The sequence below is a fragment of the Geotrypetes seraphini genome, chromosome 14 (genome assembly GCF_902459505.1).
Source record: "Geotrypetes seraphini chromosome 14, aGeoSer1.1, whole genome shotgun sequence".
NCBI classification, from domain to species: domain Eukaryota; kingdom Metazoa; phylum Chordata; class Amphibia; order Gymnophiona; family Dermophiidae; genus Geotrypetes; species Geotrypetes seraphini.
In genome coordinates, this window is record NC_047097.1 from 66,569,905 (window position 1) to 66,588,367 (window position 18,463).

At 42.9% G+C, this 18,463-nt stretch overlaps 1 protein-coding gene across 6 annotated transcripts in view; it reads right to left on the bottom strand.

Moving 5' to 3' along the window:
* Positions 1–16,237, bottom strand: part of AKAP13 (A-kinase anchoring protein 13) — a 281,375-nt gene extending 265,138 nt beyond the window's left edge. For 5 of the 6 annotated variants that reach the window (XM_033919577.1, XM_033919575.1, XM_033919574.1 and 2 more), the window contains exon 1: positions 16,101–16,237. The gene's annotated coding sequence lies outside the window, so the exon portion shown is untranslated. Of the gene's footprint in view, positions 1–15,999; positions 16,070–16,100 lie in introns of those variants that run through there. The other variant, XM_033919572.1, reaches the window with a different exon arrangement.
* Between the last annotated feature and the right edge of the window lie 2,226 nt (positions 16,238–18,463).

The following is an 18,463-nucleotide window of genomic DNA, read 5'->3' on the forward strand; positions in this document are numbered from 1 at the left end:
GGAGCAAACATTTACACCATCCATTTGATGTGCTTGTACTCAAAAGTTAGAGATGAAAAAAATCCGATCATGCGTCACAGTATTATCAAAAGCCGAATTGGTTGTCCGTCGAGGCAAGAGCGATTTTCAAGTTTGGTTTAGAGATTTGCGTGGGGACAGAAATCCCACCCATCCCTGCCCATCCCCGCCAGGATCCTCTCCGTCCCCACCCGTCCCCGCAAGGAATTATCTCCATCCCCGCTCGTCCCCATAAAAAGCAGCAATTACTTCTAACAGGATCATCAATTCCAGTTTCTTTTGTGTTTGCGCTGCTGTTTTCCTTGTGGAATCTCTTTGGATGAAACCCTTTTTTTGTTTTCTGTTCAGGTAATTAACTTATAAACCCCCTCTTTTACTAAGGCTGACGTGTCCATTATATTATATGGACGAACCCTGCTTCCAAAGCCTTCCATCCCCGTGGGAGTCCCGTGGGCCAGAGGGGGGTCCCCGTGGGAGTCCCGTGGTTAGTGGGGGATTCCTGCTGGACTCCCGCGGGAACCGTGGGATTCCCGCGATCCCCGTTCCCATGCAGACCTCTAGTTTGGTTATACATATTTTTGAGGCTTTGTGTGGGTTATTATCCAAGCTACCTTCTCAACCACTTTGAATTTTGCCAACAGGAAACATTTGCGAGGTCTACAATTTTTTTGATTTTTCATTTGTTAAAGGAAGCGTCTATAAATGATTTTTTGGTAGGACTGTTATCGTATTAGGCTGGAATGTGGGATAAACAAAATTGGTAACTTTATATCAACTTCCATTTCTTATCAGGCTTTTAGGAAAAGCCTGAAAACATATCTGTTTGGCAAATATTTTGAATAGCCGATTGTGAACAAGTGCGAACGTTCAATAATTTTATCTTTTGTTAAGCGCTCTGAACCGAGAGGTAACTGCGGTATATCCTTTTTTTGTTATGCGACATGGGGACAAATTTTTCCCCGTCTCCACAGGGACTCATTTTCCCATCCCGGAGAGTTATTTAAAGTTACCTCCAAAGTCACAGCATTATATATATATATCTCATGTAAACCTATCAATCCCCCAAATTGGTCCCAAACGCCCCCTCCCCTCGCACTCACTAGGGTTTTCCCTGATGGGTTAGTGGTGAGGTAGGATTAGGCGTGGAGCAGCGGGCCTAGTGGTTAGGGCTGCAGTCTCAGCACCCCGAGGTTGTGGGTTCAAATCCAGGACTGCTCTTTGTGGCCCTGGGCAATTCACTTAAACACTCCACTGCCCCAGATATATTAGTCAGATTATGAGCCCACCGGGATAGGTATGGAGAAATACTTGAGTACCTGAAGCGAGAAGGCTAGAAGCGGTATATAAATGCTAAAATTAAATTAAATCATTCAATCCCTAGATGGTACTGCCCAGTTACCAAAAAGCTCTATTTGGCAGTTTAACTCCCAGACAAGAAGAGCCGCCATTTTGAACCCGAGTTGGCGACAAGGCAAAAATGTTTGAGGATCATTTCTGCCCCACCATTAACCCAACAGAGAAACCCTGAGGCTGTTTTATGGGGGGGGGGGGGGTTTAAACACACAAGGCTGTAGGAACTCCATCAGTTTACCATACTTTTAAGAAGGGATTTAAAAATTTTAAATATCCAGAACCATTGTCACCTCCTACAAACCACCGCTGTCCATAGCTTAAGGGATTTTTTTTTTTCAAGAGACATCATTCAAAAAAACAAACCAACAAAAAAAAAGCCATAAAAACACACCCACACAAAACCAAGAAGAATTTCCCCAATTAGGTCTATCTTCACCAAGGCTCAACTCATCCAAAACTATAATTACCGTCCCAGAATCCTACTCATAGCGTTACTATGAACGAAGCTGAATTATAACAGTAAAGTTACCGGATTTCGCTTTCTTCCCTACTGAAGACAAACTTGGACGTCTAAGTTTAGAAATGGAAAATTCCAGGTTGAAGTAGGAAACTCTTAATACTAGGCATTATTTTCTGTACAGTATTACAGAGACTCTATCAATTTGGGCTAAGGCTTTGTAGCCACAGTTAAGCCTGCATTAAGTGTGGGAGACCCACCTTTTCATGAGCCCTTAACTTCACTCTTTATATCATAAATTTTCAGTCTCTTTTCACTTCAACTACTTTAAATAGTAAACATGTTTTAAATTGCACTTATCTTTAAGTTGTTTAGTCCAAATGGCCAGGAGAACATAACCAACATGTGTCGCCACCCAATGATTTTTTTTCCCAAGGATAACGGTATCTTCCATTCCCAGATCCCAACGCATACTATAGCCATCAACCTTGTAATCTCCCTGGGAATGCCCAGGCTAATTTCTTGTTGTAAACCGCCTAGAACTGAAAGGTATTGGCGGGATAGAAGACATCAATGTAATGTAACGCATGTTAACAGCAAGGCCAATAATGAAACCCTGATCTGCAAAATAAACATATCCTTTTACCCAAGGAAGATATCAGAAGAGAGAAGAATAAACAGAGAGACACCTGGTGCGCGTCCATGAAAACCAATTGCTGTCCACCAGCTGAAGAACTTACCAATTCAAAAATTGTTTTCTTTCTAAATAATCATTTCGTAGGCTTTCATCTGATTAATTAATATGGAGCAAGGTGATGTCTGCAATGCATCAACAAAGTCTAAACACACCCTACAGCTAATTTGTCTAATATGTTGACAAGGAGCTCTCTCACTTCAAATTAGCAATGTTAATGAGAGGTAGGGCTGGGGTGAAGGACAGAGGAAGAGAATACCTTGGCAGAAAAATGTAGAAAACAACCAACCGGAATCCCATGGCAAGCCTTTGGTAAAATATTTGTCTTTCACTCGAGTCAAGCAGGAAAATGTGGTCTAAGAGGGAAGTACCTGTGTGCACCAATTAAAATACACCATTAGTAGGCACTTCCCAGATGATTATTAATTTGAACAAAAAGTCCCACAGATATGTATTTAGATTTTAAGCTGCATCTGAAGATGGTATGCAAAATATACAAAAAGACTAGATAAAACATTTGGAGGAAGGAGGAGCGAGAAAATGTTTCTCATTAAGAGGAACACTACTGTTATTGTTTTGCAAGAAGACACGAACACAGGGAAGGCTGCAATTTAAAAAATACTATACTGTGTTAGAGGAAAGATCCATCAAGCCTAGAATCATGTTTCCAACCGTGAACAATTCAAGTCATAAGTAGCAAGATTCCATGCTATTTGCTGCCAGGGATAAGCAGGTCTTCTCAAGTCTTCCTTAATTTATGGATGTTTCTGTCAAGAACTCATCCAAATTTTTTTTTTTTTTAAACCCAACTAAGCTAACCGCTTTTACCATATCCAAAAGATGCTAATTTCAGCCACTGTTTGTTTCCCAAATCCAAATACGATCAAGAGCACACAACACTTAGGGCTCCTTTTACTAAGGCGCGCTGGCGTTTTTAGCGCGCGCTACATTGCCCCGCGCGCTAACCCCGTGCTATGCGCCAAAGACTAACGCCAGCTCAATGGGGGCGTTAGCGTCTAGCGCGTGCTAAAACCGCTAGCGCAGCTTAGTAAAAGGAGCCCTTAAGTTGCGAGTGCAAAACTAGCCTAACGGTTCTAGCAGCATATAGGAATGCTGCTAAGGCTCCTTGCAAAAAAAAAAAAAAAAACAAAAGGAATTGACCCCAAAATATCCACAAAGAAGAAAATCCAGAGAAAACCCCAAAAAACTGTGTGGTGAACCGGAAGCGAGACACTGCTTGGCCCCTTTCCATTGCAAATGCAAGCAGTCTCTCACTTCCAGCTCACCACACAATTGTTTCCCACGTACTCACCTTTATAGAACCCTCAGGGACCCCTGAAGAAGACTTTTTGTCGAAACACGGACCGTGTTGGGTCCTGTATCCCTAGCGGACTAGGTCCTTTAAGGCTCTTATGTGGATGATTTATTTTTATGTAGATGGAATTATTTTATGCGGATGATTTCGGTGTATCTTTGGAACTTTGACACTTTCAAATAAAGTCCATTTAGGAACATCGTCACTCCACAGAGTTTTTTGGGTTTGCCAAGGCTCCTTGCAACATTGGACAAGTCATTTAACCTCCCACTGTCTCAGGTACAAACTTGGAATTGTAAGCCTTTCAAGGACAGGAAAGCCACCTACTGTAACTAAACAAAACTTGCCTTGAGCTACTAAAGAAGGAAGTAAAATTTTTTACCTGTAGCAGGTATTCTCCAAGGACAGCAGGACAGGAATCCTTACATCATCCCAAATGAGCCCAGTGTGGACGCTGCCCAAGGCACTACAGCTTTTGGCAGTGGTCCCCACCATAGATGCATGAATCCTCAGTAACAAAAAATACCTAAAGGTATTCAACTCCAAGGGAAGATGGAAGGGGTATAAGGATTCCTGTCCTGCTGTCCTCAGAGAATACCTGCTACGGATAATTTTGCTTTCTCCAATGACAAGCAAGACAGACTGAATCCTTAAATCTGGGAATAGCCTTACTGGGTCAGACCAAAGGTCCATCAAGCCTAGTAACCCGTTCTCACGGTGGCCAATCCAGGTCACTAATACCTGTCCAAAACCCAAGGAGTAGTAACATTCCATGCTACCGATCCAGGGCAAGCAGTAGCTTCCCCCATGTCTTTCTCAATAACAGACTACGGACTTTTCCTCCAAGAAATTGTCCAAACCTTTCTTAAAACCATCTACGCTATCTGCTCTTATCACAACCTCTGGCAATGTGTTCCGGAGCTTAAGTATTATCAAAGTGAAAAAAAATTTCCTCCTATTGGTTTTAAAAGTACCACCTTAAGACAACAGAGTCTAGCAACAGCAAGACTAGTTGAGATACAAAACCACTTCGAACTATACACAGACTGATTGTTGAGGTGCATCCCGGAACAGAACAAAGTGAGCCTAGGAGGATGGAGTTGGATTCCAAACACCAACAAATTCTGCAGGTTTGTCCGACCAAATTGACTGTCGTGCCAGATATTCTGCTTGAGACAGGAGCGAGAGGTGAACGAGTGACGACCATGCTAGAGCTCTGCCTATCTCCTCAGTGGAGGCTGACTTCAAGTGGGCTAATTGATGCAGCCATGGATCTGATATTATGAGCTGCATGGGGGCTGAGGCAACAGAGGGGGGGAGGGGGAATCAGTCCTTTCAGTACCAATGCTTGGGTGCCAGCAATGCAGACGCTTCAGAGCTTCCACACATTGAATCTGTTGGTGCCAAGGACGAAGACAACGTCCTCAAATCAACACATATCCTTGGTGTCAGGGCCAATGCAGAATAGGCATTGGTAGTAGACCCTGGAACCAATATTGAGGGATGGGAGACTCCCGATGGTTACAGGGTACCATTCAACACTGGGAGTGCATTAACATCGAGGAAGTCCATGCTGATTCTGATGGACTGGACATTATGGATCCTTAAAGTTCCCTCTGGTGGGAACTGATAGGCCACCTGTATCCTTTACTGCATTTTTACAGAAAGAGCACAGTAAGATCATGGTCAGGCCCCAAGCACCCCACGCACCAACTGTGTGGACCTATGTCAATCACCACCCTGTTGCACTGGACACATTGCTTGAAACCACTGGGGGTGTTCTGGGACAGGGCAAAAACTACCACAGCAAAATCAGAAAGGCTCAAAAACAGGCTTTCCTCAAATTGAGTTCAGTGCTCCGACCTAAGAGGGCCTCAGGAACTGAAAACAAACAAAAAAAAACACACACACACTTAAAAGGCCAAACAGGCTACAAAAAATGAATTAGGAAGGGCAGAAAACAACAAAAAAAAGTGTGCAAGGGAGAAAAAAAAAAAATACTGTTCAGGAAGACAGAAAAATTAAATAAGCACTGAAAAGGAGATCACTCGGACATGACCTTCTGTGCCTGCATATTAGGTATGAAGACACTCATGCATGTGCAGTGGAAAACCACTGCCAAAAGCTTCTTACAGCTGGAGTGAGCTGGGCAGGATCCACACTGAGCTCTGTTGGGATGATCCTACCCACATGTAGGGATTCAGTCTGGCTTGTCCTTGGAGAAAACCACACGTGCATGCAAGCTAAATCCCAATCCCTTCTCTTCATAAACCCCTTAAATATCACTGCAGTAAAAATCATACTTACAACGGAAACGTGTCACAACAAACCTCATCTCTTCAAGCTAACGAAATAATGTTCTACAAACACAGCAAAGTTTAAAGTTTTCAAATGGCCTTTCATCGCTGCATCGTTGCCATATTCAACAGAATCAAGCTTAAACTGCAAAGATCAGCAATACATAGAAGAGAATCTCAAAGAGTTTTAACATCTTCTAAAATATAAAAGAATAATTAGGAAGCACCAGCAAGGAGGAGTGACACCATGGCAATGCACTGAACCATCTCCTAGTGCTTTTCTCAGCTTTCCCACAGGAACTAAACATTTAGACACCTTCCAGTTGTTTACACACTGTTGGTTTAAAGTTCTCAGTTCCGGACCTGACTTTTTACTAGATAAAATATTTCCCCTAAAGCGGTTTCCGGAGACATTCTTCACATGAGCACAGGAAGAACAGCTCTCAGTAAAATAGAAAAAGGAAAAAAAAAAATTTAGAATGAACCAATTTACTGACAGGAGCATGCATACAAAAAAAAAAAAAAAAAACCAACCCAAGCAGCATTTTAAATAGTGTATATATAAAACAATATTTAAAACTATAGAAAGTCCAAACAAATAATAAGAAATTTGATTCAGTTTTTAAACTTGGCGAGTCCCACAAGAACTGACGGCAGCCATTCAGGCAGCGGCGCGGGTCCAAGCAGCAATGTGGAAAGCTGGCTCCTGCCCGTGCCAATACACTGGACCACCAGGCTATAAGGGTGTTTTTAACAGGTACTGAGGGCGGGGGGGGATTTAAAAAGGTACTGGGGGGACAGGGTGTAGAGCCTGGCAGGGAGTGAGGGGGCTAGGTGCAGAGCCTGGGTTCAGAATGTTTTTTTCCTTGTTTTTCTCCTCTAAATCTAGGGTGCGTCTTATGGTGAGGTGTGTCTTATGGCACAAAAAAATACAGTAATAAGGAGAGTTGAGTTCACAAACACAGAGTCACATGTCCATGGGAATCTGGGCGTTCTTAGAAGACAGCCTGAGAAGTGTATATTCAAGACTTACTTAAAAAGTATACTAGATGCAATAAATAAGCCTCCACCTGAAGTCAGTGAAAGCAAAATTGGGGAAGATAGAAAAATGATGGCAGATAGACAATAATGTCAATCCAGTCTGCCCATCCCTAGATATCCTCTGTCTGCTTGTTCCATGATTTCTTGAATTCAGATGCAGTCTTCATCTATATCACCTGCACTGGGAGATACATCAACACATCCACCAACCTTTTTTGCATTGTGAGGTCATAGAGCTTTATGGTTATAGAAACATGACGGCAGATAAAGGCCAAATGGCCCATCTACTGTGCCCATCCACAGTAACCATTATCTCTTTCTCTCTCTGAGAGATCTCTTGTGCCTTTCCCAGACCTGCTTGAATTCAGACACAGTCTCTTGTTTCCACCACCTCTTCCGGGAGAAGTTCCACACATCTACCACCCTTTCCGTAAAAAAGTATCACCTCTTAACTTCATCTAATGCCCTCTCATTGCAGAGTTTCCTTTCAAATGAAAGACTCGACTCGTGCACATTTATATTACGTAGGCATTTAAACGTGTCTCTTATCATATCTCCCCTCTCCCGCCTTTCCTCAAAAATATACAGATTGAGACCTTTAAGTCTGTCCCCATACGCCTTATGACGAAGGCCACACACCATTTTAGTAGCCTTCCTCTGGACCGCCTCCATCCTTTTTATATCTTTTTGCAGGTGCAGCCTCCAGAATTGTACACAATATTCTAAATGAGTTCTCAGCAGAGTCTTATACAGAGGCATCAATACCTCCTTTTTTCTACTGGCCATACCTCTCCCTATGCAACTTAGCATCCTTCTAGCTTTCACCATCACCTTTTCAACCTGTTTGGCCACCTTAAGATCATCACATACAATCACACCCAAGTCCCGCTCTTCCATCGTGCACTTAAGTTTTTCACCCCCTAAACTGTACCGTTCCCTCGGGTTCTTGCAGCCCTCTTTTCTTCTTCATGGCGTCTGTGAGCAATAGCTTTTTCAAGAAAAAAACATGCCTTCAAACCTGCTCTAAAAAGTTGAAGACAAGCAGTTCTCACACTTACTGCCACTATTATGTTCTCTCCACTCCTGCTGCAAGCACTGTTTTGCCTGTTCTGGAGACACATGTTGACCAATATTCATTCATCCCTGGCACTGGAAAAGGCCCTGCAACAACAGGTAGCTATTCTTGGTAATAGTTTCACTTCTTGCCAACTTTTTCAACAGACATACACAAACTGCGGTAAGGTGTTCAGCTTACAAACAATTTCCTTCTGCATTAAGGTTGTTTCTTCCAAAAGAAAATGAAATGGACCCTTCTGTTAGATGCGTCCTCTTCTTCTGACCGATATCACAATTCTTACCCATTACTACAGTCCCACATTTAAATATTAATATTATATACCGTAAACTCTTGCTAATGGCTAGAAAAGATTTGCTAAATACCTTATATTTAATAAATACCAAGAAACCTCCAAAATTTGGTGTTTCAGTCTGTGGAATTAATCATCCTACAGTTCATAATTTGCTGCAGTCTGGGCTGAAATGTAATTGAGCCGGCCTGGACAGCCAATGAAAAGTCTTCCATCTCAACTGTTATTCCGAAAAAGCACACCTGTTCCCAGCACAGACATTCCATACGGTAAGCATCAGCTAAAACAGAGCAATTCAGTTTCCACTGATTTTAACTGTCAGAAAGTTCTCAGCATTGCCAAAACCCATAATAAATTTGGCCAGCACTGTGTACATCTTGTATACATATAGATATCAAGAGTGAGTCAATACAATTTCTTTATAAATTTATATTTTTTTCTTTTAGGTAATAAATTCTAAGCCTCTTCGAAGTTGAACTTTTTCTGTTTCATTGTTGTCAAAATGTTTATTGGGGGGGGGGGGGAAATATTAGAATTCAATAAAGTCTTGGACAAAACAAAAATTCAGAAACTTGGTATGGTATTCTAAAATTATAAACTATGCATTTATATATTGTACTTCATTCATTCTTTTCACTGGCTGAGTCAAAACAGTTTCTAAAATGTATAGTAGCAGCTGTGCATTAAAAAATTATGTTCTTATTTCGGTAATCTTTCTTGTAGATGTGTCTAGTGGTCCTGGCCACTAATATCTGAACTAGCAATTTGCTCACAGAAAACTTTCAATCATGTTTTCCCAAGAAGCTGCTCCTGCCCCCCTCAGTTTGTACACAAGCAATCAAGTATCACTGTAATTTTTTAAAAAAACCACAAAGGAGGAAAACGAGGAAAAATCCCTGACACTACAATTTTGTTCTGCTCTGTAACAAACATAGGAAATAACTTAAAGCATCCTAATTTGTGCATCCAGCACTATGATAGCAGCTACTTGCATGATCTATTATTAAGCAGAGACTGAAGCCAGACTATATATGGTCATAAGGATTTACCTATGCATAATTTTTCTTCTTTTTTTTAAAAAAAATTTATTTTCATCCTCTCAGCTTCTCAGAGAGATAGGAAATTCTTCAAATCCAGAAAAATCCTAAGGCAAAAGGCAGGCAAAGCCCATTCACCCTGGGGGGGGGGGGGCCTTCAGGACCACTAGACATATACAAGAAAGAAGATTACCGAGGTAAGAGCCTAATCTTCTTTGTACTGCAATGTGTCTAATGGTCCAGAATGCTAGGAACTAGTGCTGCCCAATTCATGGGAAACTTTCAATTCGGCCCACTGACTGATGCTGATTCAGTTCGATTCACTTTTCCTGCCCAATCAAGCATTTTTTTTTTTTTTTTTTTTAAACGTCCTGGCAAGTTTATTTTGTAGCCTCTTCACCCACTCTTCTTTGCCCTCTCCAACCACAAGCAGGTGCTGTGGTGTAAACAAAAAACAAAGACTTTTCCTCTCTCTGTTAGACAGCGAGCTTGAGCTAGGACCTATCACCAGTTCTGGCAGGATACACATTTCAAATGTGACATTGAAATTACAAAATAGAAAATAAAATTTTTTTTTCTACCTTTTATTCTCTGGTCATTTTATTATTCAAATCATGTTGGTTTCTGTTTGTCTTCTGTTAACTAGTTCACCAGGGTCTCCTGCCCATTTGACGTTTTCTTCTCTTTCTCTGTGCTCACCATCCATCTTCCATCTCTGTACCTTCCCTTCCACTGCCATATCCAATATTTCTATTAATTTCCCACTGTTTACCATCTCTCTCTCTCTCCCTGCCTTGTGTCTTAGTCAAATTTCTCTATTCCCCTCCATGCAGCATCTCTATCTTCCTCCTGTCCATTATCATGTGCAACATTTCTTTCTCCCCCCTGCCCTTCACCCTATGTCCAACATGTTTCCCTCTCTTCTCCATGCATGTTTCCCTTCCCTCCACCATATGCAGTATTTCTCCCTCTCACCCCCTTTCTACCTCTTTGTTGCATCTATTCCTCCATCCTATCCCCCTGTGCAGCAGCTCCCAACCGACCCCCCTCCACCATGAGATCTAACATACAGGACATCAAAAGCAGCAGCAGTGGCTGACGGAAAGAGGCAGCACACTAAACAGGCTGCTTCTGACCTGCCCCACCAGGGCTTCTTTCTGCCGTGTCAGTCATGTCATCAGTGACACGGCAAAGGGAAAGTCCCAGCGGGGCAGGCCAGGAGCAGCCTGTTCCGAGTACTGCCTCTTCCCACCGACCACCACCACTGCTGCTGCTGCAAGAGACCCGGAGGCTTCAGGTCACACTGAATCGGCGAGTCCAATTTTTTTAGAAAGTGAATCGATTTGAATTGATTCCCTAATATATATTCCCTCTTACCCACATGCCTTTCAGAATTCTTTCTCACCCCACCATTATTCCAGATCTTACCCATAGGCCAGGGGTGTCCAATGTCGGTCCTCGAGGGCCGCAATCCAGTCGGGTTTTCAGGATTTCCCCAATGAATATGCATGAGATCTGTGTGCATGCACTGCTTTCAATGCATATTCATTGGGGAAATCCTGAAAACCCGACTGGATTGCGGCCCTCGAGGACCGACATTGGACACCCCTGCCATAGGCGATTGTTGGTAATTAAAATGGGGCCCGATAGGAGTGGTTCCCCTCTGCTCCCGTCCATCCAACTCAAAAAATGGCCATCATGACCCCTAGGACTAGTCTCCTAGCTACCAGCTGTATAAATTTATCAAGCTTTTCTCCATTACATTTCCATCTGGTAACAGAACTTAAGTACAAAAAAAAGGGGGTCATTTTATAAAAACAAATTTCATACTCACATAATCACTCAGAGAATAGTTAAGCTATGGAACGCATTGCCTGAGGTCATGGTAAGAGCGGATAGCGTAGCTGGTTTTAAGAACGGTTTGGACAAGTTTCTGGAGGAAAAGTCCATAGTCTGTTATTGAGAAAGACATGGGGGAAGCCACTGCTTGGCCTGGATCGGTAGCATGGAATGTTGCTACTCTTTGGGGTTCCGGAATCTTTTGTTACTCTTTGGGGATTCTACATGGAACGTTGCCACTCCTTGGGATTCTGGAATCTTTTGTTACTCTTTGGGGATTCTACATGGAATGTTGCCACTCCTTGGGATTCTGGAATCTTTTGTTACTCTTTGGGGATTCTACATGGAATGTTGCCACTCCTTGGGTTTTGGCCAGGTACTAGTGACCTGGATTGGCCACTGTGAGAACGGGCTACTGGGCTTAATGGACCATTGGTCTGACCCAGTATGGCTAGTCTTATGTTATCTTATAAAATACAAACTGCTGAAAAGTACACATTTTGGTATGACTGCAAGTACTTTGCTGGTAATAGTGTGTACGTAAGCAAGATTTTAAAATATGCTAATCCACAGGCATAATTAAATTACAGGCATGCTGCTCCAGGGCAGCTGTAAGAGTTCATGCCTGCAAAGTAAGCATGATTCTGACCCATACACTATTTTAATTTTGGAGTTTGTTAGCTGCGTTTACTAAATGGCACCAACATCTGCTATTAACTTGACTTGCCACTCAAAAGTGGCATGAGCTAAAAGTAAAAAAAAAAACAACCAACCACAGTGGAGAAATTTAGTGATCTCGGTGTGCAACTTTATTCCGCAATCGTGGAAATCTGTGCGGCTGCCCGACACGCACGTGTTTTGGCCAATATGGCCTGCCTCAGGAGCCCACGAGCATATATGACACATATAACGTTAAGAACATAGGCCCTCTTTTACTAAGGTGCGCTAATCAATTTAGCACACGCTAAATGCTAATGCGTGCTAACCGGTTAGCGCACCCTAGTAAAAGAGGGGGATAATGTTACATCATCATAAAACAATTGTTAGCCAAAGGTAAAATAATACATCAGTTGATGACAAAACACTAACAACAAATGATGTCATCGACCACTGAATAATTGGTGAGTGTTACGCAGTAGCACAAACTCATAAAGAGAAACCAAAAACATGCAAATTAATAAACAGCAGCACGTTGCAATAAATTTGTCACACTTGGATACACTGACGTGAGTAAAAAGTATATTTATCAATTTATATATGAAAAGATATTAATCCCAAGTAAACAGATGCGAACATAATTTAGAACCAGGGTACACGTTAGCGTAGACCAGGGGTAGGGAACTCCGGTCCTCGAGAGCCGTATTCCAATCGGGTTTTCAGAATTTCCCCAATGAATATGCTTGAGATCTATTTGTATGCACTGCTTTCAATGCATATTCATTGGGGAAATCCTGAAAACCCGACTGGAATACGTCTCTCGAGGACCGGAGTTCCCTACCCCTGTACTATAGGAAGATCCTTTCCATGGCTCTAGCACAGGGGTAGGGAACTCCGGTCCTGGAGAGCCGTATTCCAGTCGGGTTTTCAGGATTTCCCCAATGAATAGGCATTGAAAGCAGTGCATGCAAATAGATCTCATGCATATTCATTGGGGAAATCCTGAAAACCCGACTGGAAATATGGCTCTCTAGGACCGGAGTTCCCTACCCCTGGTGTATACAGTGCAAAAAATCATCTACAAATTTCTCAATTAGAAACATAAATCCATTAATAATCAATTAAACACTTAAAACATCATAAAAGAGAGTATGATTTGATATATAGTTTATTTATTTTTAGATATTTATATACCGCCTATCGAAGTTATCTAAGCGGTTTACAATCAGGTACTCGCAGGCTCACAATCTACCTGGTGTACCTGGGGAAATGGGGGGATTAAGTGACTTGCCCAGGGTCACAAGGAGCAGCGTGGGATTTGAACCTACCTCAGGGTGCTGAGGCTGTTGCTCTAACCCAGTGGTCTCAAACTCGCGGCCCGCCAGGTACTATTTTGAGGCCCTCGATATGTTTATCATACTCACAAAAGTAAAATAAAACAATTTCTTGATCATATCTCTTTAGCTATAAATTACAATATTATTATTAAAACTTAGCCAAAAGGAAAGAATTATAAACTATAAAGAGTTTTACCTCATGCAAAATTGTAATTTCTTTAATAAGACATTAACTATTTTTTTCTGCGGCCCTCCAAGTACCGCCAAATCCAAAATGTGGCCCTGCAAAGGGTTTGAGTTTGAGACCACTGCTCTAACCACTAGGCCACTCCTTCCTCCCATATAAAAAGTAAAGACAGCACACCAGAGTGTGGGAAAATTTCCAATTTATTATTGGCTATGCCGTCGCGCGCTAACACTGCAATTAGTGTATGGCTTATTAGCACCCAGAGTGCACCTGTTTTTGATGTGTTCTTCCAGCGGCTCATCCCAGATAATTCTCTTTTCTTGGGTTCTTTAGAAACCTACACGCCTGCCTCTAAACCCACAAGAAAAGACTAATTCCCTATTGCAGAGATTTCCAAATGGGGGTCACGCATGTCAAGTTTAGAGTCGTGATCGAGCAGGCACTATAGAAACATATCATTATGATATATTTAGATTGTGAGCCGGTGAAAGTACCCACATAGGACACGTAAACTGCTTTGGTTATACCACAGAAAAGCAGCACAGCGCGCCCTCATTATCCGCGTGTTCCATATTTATGAATTCGCTTATTCGCACATAACAAAAGTAGCCCAGTTTTGCTTCTTCGCACGAAGCAAAATAACCCATTTTCACTATTCACCAGCATTTTCACTTACTTATGGTCACATTAGTGTGTTCTCGTGAGGATAAGAGATATTCGTAGAGCCGTGCGTGACTACTGTTGCACCAAAAGATTGTTTTTACAAAAAAAAAAAAAGTTTATAAAATCATTTATAAATTGCAGAATATAATAAACAAGAAAGGTACACGAAATGACGACTTTATGGTTGATGCTTTACCAAACAATGTGATGATTTAACATCTCGCTATGCCCTTATGAGTTTATATGGTCAATAAAATTATCGTTCCAATTTTCCTCACTTACTCATACCCAGTGCAGCGTTGTAACAGTTGTATCAAATATTAAACATATGCCGAGTAACAGATTTAGAAAAATTCGCCACTTGTTACCACTAAATAATAATACAGTATCACTTAACAGATCATAGGACAAGTTGGGTGTATTAAATTGAGCAACACACTCTCCAAGCAATTTCATTTTTAATTCTGTGGTGCTAACTTGCCTGGGTCTATTTCTGTTTCAAATGAGAGCCAGTTTTCAACTTTCTACTCAGAATTCAGGAAGTTGGTTGGTTGGGCTGAGAACTTTTCAGCACCCCCCTGGTATGTACTAAAGTAAAGGGCATTCAAGCCATTGTGACAACACTGATGCGGTTGGATCTTATTGGCGGAATGAAGCATTATGACATCACAATCTCAGCTGTTGGTTACCAGAGACTGAAACTCTGCACACTACCAGGGGGTGCTGAAAAGTTCTCAGCCCAGCCAAGAAGAGAATGACTGGACATATGGTTCAATCGATGATCTGAAACAAGGTCAAAACAGAGAATTTCGTTTCTGCAAATTGGCACTTAACGAAAGAAGTTAACCCTCTTTTCAGGGCTTCAAAGCAGGTTTGGATAGGTTCCTAGAGGATAAGGGGATTGAGGGGTACAGATAGGAGTTGAGGTAGGTTATGGAATAGTCAGGGACCATTGCACAGGTGATGGGCCTGTAGGGCCGCCGCGGGATGGACCTCTGGTCTGACCCAGCGGTGGCAAATTCTTATGTTCAGCTACAGTGGCAAAATGACAATTGGGCTGAGAACTTTTCAGCACCCCCTCGTATGGACTAAAGTAAAGGGCATTCAAGCCATTGTGACATCACTGATGCGGTTGGATCTTATTGGCGGAATGAGGCATTATAACGTCACAATCTCAGCTGTGGTTACCAGAGCCGAGATTGGGATCTGGATCCTCCGTCGCCTGCACGTGCGCTAGAAAGAGACGGTTTACGGAAACTCTAGAAAACACCGATGCAGCCAAGCGACGCTGACCAGTTTTAAATGGCCACTAAGGCTGCGACCCCGGGATTCAAGAGAAGCCAGGTCCTTCTGCTCCCCCCCCCCCACCCCACTTTAACGACCACTCGGAAGCCGGATTCTCCGGATCCGAATCGCCACTTCCAAAATTCGCTGGGGGGGAGGGATGTTCCTCCGGGAGGGGCGCAGCTTTTGAAAGCGTCCAGAAAGCCGGGCTTTTTCTCTCGGACAGTCAGCTGTACTTAAACACCCCCCCCCCCAGCAAACCACTCCCCTCCGCCGCGTCACTCTTATCAAGGGGCCCCCACACCGCCCAAATCGTTCTCCGTCCTCCGACATTTCAGCAGAACGCGTTCCCTTCGCCGCATTTACCAATTACCGCGCGCTTCTCTTTGTTTAACGGCGCCCCAAACTTTTCACCCTAGTTCCAGTATATCTTTCCAACTCTCATCGCCTTACCCCATTCGGAGCCCAGCACGCGACCTCGGAGCCGAAGAAGCACCCCCTCTTCACGCAGGGCTGCCCCTCCTCCACGCGCTCTCTCCCCCTCCCCCCCTTACCTTCGAGAGCCGCCGGCAGCGCTTCCTACGGGTCGCCGAAAAGCGGCCGTAAAACTTTCTTTCAGCATCGGCCCCGCCCCTTTCACGCGCCTGGCTTCCCGCCCTGCCGGAAAGAGGAACTTGGGACGGAGGGGGCGGGGCTTTGAAAGAATTTTTAAGGTAGAGTGTGGGGATGGGGGTGCGGAGCGTCTGCTTCTTCCAGGTTGCCCTTTCACCGCACGTTCATATCTCGAGCTGAGTTACTAGATCCAGGAGGGAGGCTTTCTGAAAAGGTACATCCCGAAGCACTGTGGTATTTGTAGTCCGTGATTCTGTCCATTGAAATCAGTGCTGCAGGTCCCAGAAATCCAGGACCTGCCAAAAAGAGTCTCCCTCCTGGAATGGGTAACTTGGGAGCTGCTAGAGAATGACATGGGGTCAAATTTTTCCTCGTTCCCCATGAGAACTCTTTTTCCTGTCTCTACCCCATTCCTGCAAGCTCCGTCCTCATCTGCACAAGCCTCAAACACTTGAAAATCCTAAGTATCAACATTCTAGAGCTCAGATTGTGATGTCATAATGCCTCATTCCACCAATGCCTAAGCTCCGTCCTCATCTGCACAAGCCTCAAACACTTGAAAATCCTAAGTAGCAACATTCTAGAGCTCAGATTGTGATGTCATAATGCCTCATTCCACCAATGCCTAAGCTCCGTCCTCATCTGCACAAGCCTCAAACACTTGAAAATCCTAAGTAGCAACATTCTAGAGCTCAGATTGTGATGTCATAATGCCTCATTCCACCAATGCCTAAGCTCCGTCCTCATCTGCACAAGCCTCAAACACTTGAAAATCCTAAGTAGCAACATTCTAGAGCTCAGATTGTGATGTCATAATGCCTCATTCCACCAATGCCTAAGCTCCGTCCTCATCTGCACAAGCCTCAAACACTTGAAAATCCTAAGTAGCAACATTCTAGAGCTCAGATTGTGATGTCATAATGCCTCATTCCACCAATGCCTAAGCTCCGTCCTCATCTGCACAAGCCTCAAACACTTGAAAATCCTAAGTAGCAACATTCTAGAGCTCAGATTGTGATGTCATAATGCCTCATTCCACCAATGCCTAAGCTCCGTCCTCATCTGCACAAGCCTCAAACACTTGAAAATCCTAAGTAGCAACATTCTAGAGCTCAGATTGTGATGTCATAATGCCTCATTCCACCAATGCCTAAGCTCCGTCCTCATCTGCACAAGCCTCAAACACTTGAAAATCCTAAGTAGCAACATTCTAGAGCTCAGATTGTGATGTCATAATGCCTCATTCCACCAATGCCTAAGCTCCGTCCTCATCTGCACAAGCCTCAAACACTTGAAAATCCTAAGTAGCAACATTCTAGAGCTCAGATTGTGATGTCATAATGCCTCATTCCACCAATGCCTAAGCTCCGTCCTCATCTGCACAAGCCTCAAACACTTGAAAATCCTAAGTAGCAACATTCTAGAGCTCAGATTGTGATGTCATAATGCCTCATTCCACCAAATGCCTAAGCTCCGTCCTCATCTGCACAAGCCTCAAACACTTGAAAATCCTAAGTAGCAACATTCTAGAGCTCAGATTGTGATGTCATAATGCCTCATTCCACCAATGCCTAAGCTCCGTCCTCATCTGCACAAGCCTCAAACACTTGAAAATCCTAAGTAGCAACATTCTAGAGCTCAGATTGTGATGTTATAATGCCTCATTCCACCAATGCCTAAGCTCCGTCCTCATCTGCATAAGCCTCAAACACTTTAAAATCCTAAGTAGCAACATTCTAGAGCTCAAAATCCTAAGTAGCAACATTCTAGAGCTCAGCTTGTGATGTCATAATGCATCATTCCACCAATGCCTAAGCTCCGTCCTCATCTGCACAAGCCGTATATGCGGTTTCAGCAATCGTAGTTTCAAAAAAAAAAACTCCAAAAAAATCTTTACAAATCCAAATGGCACCTAAACGTTCCACAAAGAAAATGAAGCAACAAAACAACAAAAAGTTTGTGCAACAGAAGATCGGATGGACCAGTTTGTAGTTTATGCGTCCAAATAACTTAAAAACAATCCACAAAACTTTTTTTTTTTGTTTGATAAAATAAGCACAAGCCCTCTCTTCAAAAATATTTAATCACATCAGAACCTTCAAAGAAAAATACTTTAAATCATCAATTACCATATTTGTTTGTTTCTGTTCTTCATTTTTTTGTTTGTTTATTTATTTATTTTACTTTAAAAAACATGAGCCGTTTCCTGGTCATCAAGCCCAGCATCCCTGACAGTGGCCAATTTAGGTCGTCGCAACTACCCAGCAGATTCCCCCCTCCCCCCCAAAAAAAGTAGATCTTTTTC